The following is a 9090-nucleotide window of genomic DNA, read 5'->3' as shown; positions in this document are numbered from 1 at the left end:
GCTTATAAAATTACCTTAGATGATAAAAATCGGAACGGGACGACTAGTCCACAACTTTAGTTTTTCCCTGATCCAAATCAGATTTCTTTGGTTCTTGATCTAAACATATTCAAATTAAACTCATTCAGACATATTTTCATTCATTTTAGTCCAAAAACACATAAATGAGCTAATTACCATTTTACCCCTGACATTTTACACTTTTTACAATTTAGTCCCTATTGCACAAAACACAAAATATGTAAAATTTCAATATATCATGCTTAGGCCGAATCTTCCTTGTGTTCATACAAGTCCATACATTTCATTTATTTCACAATTTATCCCCTCAATTTATTATTTTTGCAATTTAGTCCTAATTACTCAAAATCATAAAAAATTCCAATACAAAACATGTTAATCCAAAACATATATTTCATATTTCACCAACTAACTTCACAAATATCAAATATTCATCAATGGCATAACTCAAAATATTCACCAAAAAAAAAAAATTCAAGCATGGGCTTTGTACATTACACTGCAACGATCTCAAAAACGTAAAAATTATCAAAAACCGAGTTAAAACTCACCTTGAATCAAGCTTCAATATTGTCGAACCCTTAAAATATTTTTTTATTTTTCTTATCTTTCGTTTTGGTCACCAAGAACAAAGTATGAACACTTAATTTTTATTTTATATTTTATGATATTATAACTTATTATTCATTTTACATTTTTACCCCTTTTAATGAAATATAAAACCATTTTAAATCATGGTCATTACCGTCCCTTGCATGTTATCATGGGAAAATTGCAACATAAATACCTCCATTTAAAAAGACAACAACAATCCTTCCCTTTAACAATTAACCATCAAATTTTCATTTTACGCGATTAAGTCCTTTTATTTAATCAGGCACTCAAATGACAAAATCAAAGCACGAAAATTTCACACACACAAATTCACACCTAATAAACACAGAAAATAATTTTTAAATATTTTTATAACTCAGATTCGTGATCCCAAAACCACCGTTCCGATTAGGGTCTAAATCAGGCTGTTACACACTCAATACAATCCTATTTTATCTCATTGTCACCATTGTGTCTTCTTAATTATTAATATGATCACTTTCAACAAATGAATGTGATAAATTACTTGTTTGAGAACAAGAAACCTGTGACCACGTTCCATATTTATTAATCCATACAATGGCAATGAGAGGATATTATTAACTCTTCAATTGAGCTATTAATTCCACTGTTGCTAGTAAAGTCATGCCATACACAAGTCATGTACCCAACATACTGGCTATGGGCTCGATCATCTTTAAAGCATAAGCCTCCACTTATATCAAAGCACATGAGTTGTATACGTATGGTCAGTGACTAGCTAAGGCTTTAGGTAAATCACACCATTAACATCATAAGTGAATTAGTTCACAAATGGATTCAGAATTAATTCAGCTTGGGTCTAGTCTAATGTACCATTCTACCAATGAATACATCTGTCTCTACCTGTAGACTCAACTTCTCCAATAACTAAGACTAGTCATCTCCCCAATTGGAATTGTAGACGACATTATAATTCTTCTCAGTATTTGAATTAAATGCTCACTTTGATTCTTTAATAGGATTATGGACTCATTTAGATTATCTACTGAAGTAAGTTGTCTTTCTTGCAATGTAAACGTTCTTTACAATGTCATTTATTTTCAGTTGGAACTTTAGACAATCAATGAGCTAATATTTGTTTGTCACAATATCGCTATGCATGCAAAATATAAAAGATAGAAAATACAAAAGAAATAATAGTGAAATGTGAAATTAACTTTATTTATTTATTCATCATTCAAATAAATAGAAAACAGTTATTGTTCAAATAAATATAAAACAATTACATGTTTACTATAACATAGGCATATTTCCCAACAATCTCTCACTTGTCTTAATGAAGTAAGGCTCCGTTTGTTTGCAGGTAAAATGTTTTCTAGAAAATGATTTCTGGAAAATGATTTACTTTTCTGGTGTTTGGATGAATCTGTGTAAAATATTTTCTGTTGTTTGGCAGATTTCTTGAAAATATTTTCCTGAAAAGCTGTTTTAATAAAAATTTATATATTTAAGAATTTATTATCTTTTCTTTGTTTGATTGAGTTTACTTTATATATATATTAATAAATTTATATTTTAAATTGTTTTTACATGTATTGCAATGATTTATTTATAAATAAATAAATCATTTTAAATATATAATAATACTCAATTATTAAATTAGAATATTAACCGTCATAAATTGAAAACAACCAAAGTCAAATAAATTATTTGTAATTGTGTTATAAAAAATTAAAAAATAACGATTGAATAATTATAAATTAGCTTCCAAACCACAATTAATACTAGAAATTAATAATACTATCCAAATACATAATTAGTATTACACCACATGATAACAACAACATTATCCAAGTGCATAACTAATATTACACCATATGATAACTAATATTACACCACATGATAACAACAATATTGTCCAAGTGCATAACTAATATTACACCACATTAAAAGTATCAATATCTTCAACCTTGAGAAAATTTTTGAAGCCAAATTTTTCTATGCTTCTTACTTTTAACTAAAAAAGCTTTTGCCTCAGATTCATGACTCACTAAATAATCAAACACAGAACAAAGGAAGTCATCATCAAATCCTTCTACCTCCATTGACATCACTTCTTCGTAAAGATGTGGTGTCTTATCCGCAGTAAATTGTTCCAAAGCATTAGCAATTTTGCCAAGTTGTTCACCCACAAATTTAATTTGTTCATCATTGACACTTTCTTGAGCCTTTTTTCTTTTACGTTTGGATGTGCCAGATGAAGATACATTTGTTCTTACCTCTTCAGTCGCTTCATTCTCGCAGTCTATAGGCACTGAATCTATGTTATCATCATCCAAATCTATGTCAGCAAATGTTCTGGCAAAACTCCCTATTGCCATATCTTTGCCAACAACCAAAGCCATTTCATCATAATGATCAATGCTTTTATTCAAAAATGGCTCATACTTCTTGTGCGCCTGTTGGATATTATACAAAATTAGGATAACAAGTAAAAAATAATTAAAATATACTTACTATATATATACATATATTACCATTACTGCTGCATCATATGTCGCTCTATCACATGTGATCATTTTCATGTTATCATCCCATCCAAAACCACTTTCACCCCGAATTGTGCATATAATCTGCCACTTTTTTTTACAGTCCTCAAATGATTTTCCACATGTTTTGCATCGCATTGGACTTGAAATTTTTCAGAAATAGCTTCGATAACTCGATTAATAGAAACTGCTTTGAAAGTATTAGAAGGCTTATTTCCTTTCTGGGCCTCCTCTGCTAAAATTTCAAGAAAAAGATGTTCCATCGGTTTTGTCCACGTGAATTGCTTGGAGGTCCCTTCTTTGTTGCCCTTACCCATTCTACATTAATAATTGTCATTGTCAATCATTTCAATATCCAACAAGCTTAAAACATAATAAATTCAATATCTAACAAGCTTGAAACATAATCAATATCTAACAAAATCAAGACATAATAATTTTAGAATCCAACAAATATAATAAACTAAAATTTTAGAATCCAACATTAACAAAAAAAAATTTAATACTAAAACATACATAACATAGAAACAACAACCCTAAGCCCTAAACCTACCTAATATTTCTAGCCATATAATCAGTCCACATAGTTTGTGAAATTTCATCTCTCTTAGCAGACCATTCTATTGCTTCTTCTCTTTCTTCTCGCTCCATAAGAGTTGATATTATCAAATCAGACTCAGGCTCCTCGTATAATCCTTGATTAAGTAAATCACTAGGATCAACTCCCATGATATGATTATGAATGATGCAACAAGCCAAAACTATATCTACTTGAGTTTGAAAATTCCAAAATGGTTCAGCATCTAATACACGAAACCGTTTCTTCAAAATCCTGAAAACACGTTCAATAGTGATTCGTAATGATGAATGACGAAGATTAAAGAGTTCCTTTGCATTTTCAGGCCCCTGAGCACTAAACTCTTTTAAATGATATCGAACACCACGATATGGGGTAATAAATCCATTATGGATGCCATATCCAGCATCAGCAAGATAATATTTACCTACAATTTAACAAAACATAATTATTACTAATAAATTATGAGCTTACTGGAACTATTTGGTATTTAATGTTGTATAATTCGTACCTTCCGGAATTCTTAATCCTCTTGGGCGTGAAAGTGCATCACTTAAAATACTAGAATCATGTGCACTACCTTCCCAACCAGCTAGAACATAGGAAAATTTCAAATCAAATGTAATGGCAGCCAATACATTTTGTGTCGTCCCCCCTTTACGGCTACGAAATCTTCCTTGAATGTTAAGTGGAACGAATGCACGAACATGAGTTCCATCTAATGCTCCAATAAAATCTTTAAAATAAGGATAAAACCTTGGATTGTTTCTGATTTCACTAGGAATTGACTCATCAGGTAATCTAATAACTAGCTTATACAATTTCAAAATAGCTCTCAATACAACCCTAAAATAACGGTGAATTGTCTCAGTTGATCTATAATATCTAGATCCTATCACTCGAAACCTTACATTATGACCAATTATATGTAAAAATATAACCACTTGCTCCCTAATATTCACCGATTTAGTTGATTGTAACAAATTATTTCTACTAAGAATATCACACAAATTAAAAAATACAATCGGTCTCATCCTTATCACATCAATTCAATGCTGGTCACCACTATATAAAATACTATTAATATAATTTTCTCTTTCATAATCTCTATTCACATGAGGGTGAGAAGTAATTTCCTTCCTAGTTTTTAATCTCCGACAATTGCATGATGTTGATTACGATCCATCTACACAATACCACATAAATATTTGATCACTACAAAAAATACGTAAACTTTTCATAAGATCACATATATGACTAAAATTACCATGACTAAAGTGCATATATATATATTACGGAATATATAATTAAAGTTGATTTTATATTTCGCATTGAACCACTGTGGTCCATTGGTCTTTCTATCATTTTTAAATGTTTTAAGAATAAAAAAAAACATATTTAGAAATTGAAAATTCTTTCTGTAAGTAATAAAATATATTATTCTCTTTTTCTTGGACATAGAAGACAATATTAAATTTAAAATTTGAAATTAAAAAGTATTTGGATGAAGAAATTTGAATTAAATCCTTAGCTTTGATTATATTTTATTAGTGAAATAGAAATAGTCATCAAACATTTTTAATCCAAAAAAATGAAAAGAAAAGTAGTTAATAGTATGAATTTTCCACGTAATAATATGTATAGATTTTAGCCAGGTTGCATACGAGAGTTGGGTGGAATTTTCAAAGATTTGGGGGATAATGTTTTATGATCATATCAAAAAATATATATTTATATTTATTTGTAAAATTGGATACCATAAGAAAATATGATAAATTTATTTAATACAATATTTAATATTTAATAACTTAAAAAATAAAAGCTTAGTTAATAAAATTGTAATTTAACTATAAAATTAATATTTTAATATTTTAAATTGAAAATTTGTAATATAGAAATTATGTATAAACTATACTTAAATTTGTTAAAATTTTAAATGGAAATAATGATTGATGTAATTATGTTTTAATATAAAAAAACATCAACCATGTTTAAATTAAAAAAATCGGAGGGAAGAAAATGGATCAAGAGGCAGAGCCCACCACCAAAATCTAGAATATAGAAATTGAACTTGTCACTATCTTTTATTCTCAAAAATCGAAATCATGCATATGTCATAGTAAAATATTTATAAACCATAAACCAGATGCATTAAAATGATAAGATCAAAATAAGTAATAGGCACTTTAGGCACCTAAGACTTCAGTAAGCATTTCTATTTCAAACAGCATGCAGCAATTAACAATTTACCAGCAAAACAATCCTTTGTTAATTAACCCACCATTAATATGCATATTACAGTACAAATCAAAAGGGAGAACACTACGAGAGTGTTATTTATCTTTCTAATTTCAAATTTAAATTTGTACTAATTATTCTTTATGACAAACAAAGAAGAAACTAAAATCCACAGTGGTTATTAAGCACCAAAGTGAAAATTTTACACAAGGCGGGATGATCATTTGCCTTCTAAGTAGAAAGCAAGCCTAATTCGACAAAGTATGCTTTAGTTCTTATCCAAGAAAAGAGAAGACTACTTGACATAAAGAAATGTCCTTTAAAACATCTATTCTAAAGCTCTAGGCACTAGATTTACTGAAGCAGGCTTGCAAATTTAACTTGATTCAATCAAGTTCAAATTTCAACTTAACAAAGCTAGGACAAGGCAAACCAAGCTATCATACAACTTCATTTTGCATCAAATACTTAGATACCAAAAACCCAAAGTTCAGCTCACTTGGTTCATCTATCTAGTAGGGATTAATTTGTACAAAAAAGTATGATAGTAAATACCCAATTCCACAAATCATCTTAAATCAGAAAAAGAAAGAAAGACAACCAAAATGAATATACCTCCTCCAAAATCATATCATTTCATCAATTGAATATATATATATTAAACAAATCAAGTACAACTTAAAGCGCTAATTGATATATTAAACAAAATGAAATCAAAGAACACAGAAAGGAAAACACTTTAAATAATCATATAACATATAATCCAGAAAGAAACAAAAATATATATTTTTTTAAACAGATTTTCAAATCTGTTTTATAAGAAGAATCCAAATTTGCTTTTAACATTTCCAGTTGGTGGAGCCTAATTCATATACTTCTTGTGTTGGCAAAATTAAGATGTTCGGATCCTAAGAGTATTTGTGCTAGAACTAGTAGTGAAGCTTCTGGTTCTATAGGCTCACAAAGTATATGACACAACTAACCTAAAACAACACATGAGAACACCAGTCAAAACCCATCGAATGAAAAATGATAATCCCACCAACAGCCGAAAGTATAAGCCAAAGTCACTGCCAACTACCAAGAGAATGACCACGGTTTGTTAGTATGGCAAAAAAAGCCGAAACAACAAGAATGAAAAGAACCAAAAGAGGGACAACAACCACACGTTAATCTCAATCCAAGGGAATCAGAATCCATATGTAAAAGAGAATCACCAAAACCACAACCCCACATCACAAAACCCATCACCAAAACAAAATGAAAAAGCAGAATAATAAGATGCCATACCTTGCAAGGAAGAATGAGATCCTGAGAAAGAGGGGAAGACAGAAAACGAAACAGCAGTGTGTGTAAATTTTACCTGACCAGAAATGAAATGCGACGAATTAAGGAAAAAGGGAAGAGATTTGAAGAACGAAAGAAGAAGAAGACATGGAAAATTTTGAAGAATGGAAGAAAAAGAAGGCAGAACGGATGAAAAACAAAGCTTTACCTGGATGAAGAGGAGATGGAAAATATCTTACACAATTGAAATCGGTAAGATGTTTTCCCCAAATTGAAGGGGATTTTACCCGTGTCCAGCAAAATATTTTCCCTTTGGAAAATGTTTTCAAGCATCCAAACACGGTAAAACCAGGAAACATTTTCCAAAAAATGTTTTCCTGGCTTCGAAACGGACCCTAAATGTGTCATGTTTCGCATTCCCATATCCTCGATATGTTTGTTAAAACTCCTAGTTATAAGAGTCCTAGTAAACGGATCTATAGGGTTAATTTTAGAAGCTACTTTCATTACATCTACAATTCCTTCGGCTACTGCATCTCGTATTAAATAATACTTTCGATCAATGTGTTTCGTGATCTTGTGACTTCTCATTTCCTTGGTATTTGCTATTGTAGCACTGTTATCACAATACAATGTTATAACTTTTTCTATATCAGGAACAACTTCAACTTCAATTAAGAAATTTCGAAGCCATATTGCTTCTTTCATTGCCTCAGAAGTATCCACATACTTGGCCTCCATTGTAGAGTCACTAGTGTAAGTTTATTTTACACTCTTCCATACTATGGCTCTACAGCCTAGAACGAATACATTTTCTGACGTTGATTTCCTCGAATCTTTACAGGTTTGGAAGTCTGAGTCTGTGTATCCAACAAGAGTAAGGTCCTCCCCAGAATACATAAGCATATAATCCATGATTCTTTTAAGATACTTAATATATGCTTTACAACTTTCCAATGCCTGAGACCTAGATTCGCCTGATATCGACTAACAATTCCTACCATTAAACAAATATCTAGACATGTACAGAGCATCATATGCATAAGGCTTCCAACTACTGAAGCATTTGGAACCTTACTCATATGCTTTCTTTCTTCCATTGACTTAGGACAGTCATCTATAGAAAGATGAAAACCTGATGCAATCTGTAACACCCCAAACCCGGCCTGGAAGTTTGGCTCGAACTTGGCGTGTCACATTGAAGTGTTTTTCGAAAACCATGTTTCCATTAAAAACCCTTCTTAATAATTAAAAACTTATACCCTTTTTAAACCTTGTTAGAAAACCTCAGCTGAATAACATTCTTAACAACTTTGTAAAAATCTTGGTAGTTGCGGAAACTTACTTTAAAAACAATTGCGGTTACGTGATGTTTTGAATAATAGTAGTTGCTTTGGAAAATCGTGTTCTAATACTAGCAATTATAAGAACAATAAATAAAATTCCAAATTTGAAATCCAGAAAATTACAACGGCTTTACTACAACCCACATAAAATAATTTAAAGGTAATAATCAAAACTGTAACATAAACAGTGTGTGTGGCTTCCTCCGAGCCCCTAGCAACCCTGATCCATCTAAGGCTGGAAATTACCTGAAAGGTTAATAAACGGGGTGAGTTTACAAAAACTCAGTGTGAAATCCCCTACTATAAAAAGGAACAGTCAGTCATCTAAAAGAATTAAAAGTCTGGCCCCAGCCTTACTTACAATTTCAGTACCAATTGGGTCTTAGCCCATTACAACAGACAGTACCAGATGGACCTTAGCCCATTACAGAATAAGAAACATTATCAGAATTGGAACCAAAATGAGAATCAGAATCAGAATCAGTAACAGAATCAG

The 9090-nt window shown here is 30.7% G+C and overlaps 1 long non-coding RNA gene across 1 annotated transcript; it reads right to left on the bottom strand.

Moving 5' to 3' along the window:
• Window positions 1-3144: 3144 nt before the first annotated feature.
• On the bottom strand, window positions 3145-7522 carry LOC121204551 (uncharacterized). Its single transcript, XR_005899592.1, has 3 exons — window positions 7457-7522; window positions 7252-7324; window positions 3145-3464 (listed from the first exon to the last, which is right to left on the bottom strand). It is a non-coding gene; the product is annotated as an uncharacterized lncRNA (long non-coding RNA).
• Between the last annotated feature and the right edge of the window lie 1568 nt (window positions 7523-9090).

Source organism: Gossypium hirsutum, chromosome A08 (assembly GCF_007990345.1).
Source record: "Gossypium hirsutum isolate 1008001.06 chromosome A08, Gossypium_hirsutum_v2.1, whole genome shotgun sequence".
In the NCBI taxonomy this organism is placed as follows: domain Eukaryota; kingdom Viridiplantae; phylum Streptophyta; class Magnoliopsida; order Malvales; family Malvaceae; genus Gossypium; species Gossypium hirsutum.
The sequence above is the reverse complement of the archived record's forward strand: the minus strand, read 5'-3'. Positions and strand labels throughout refer to the sequence as shown.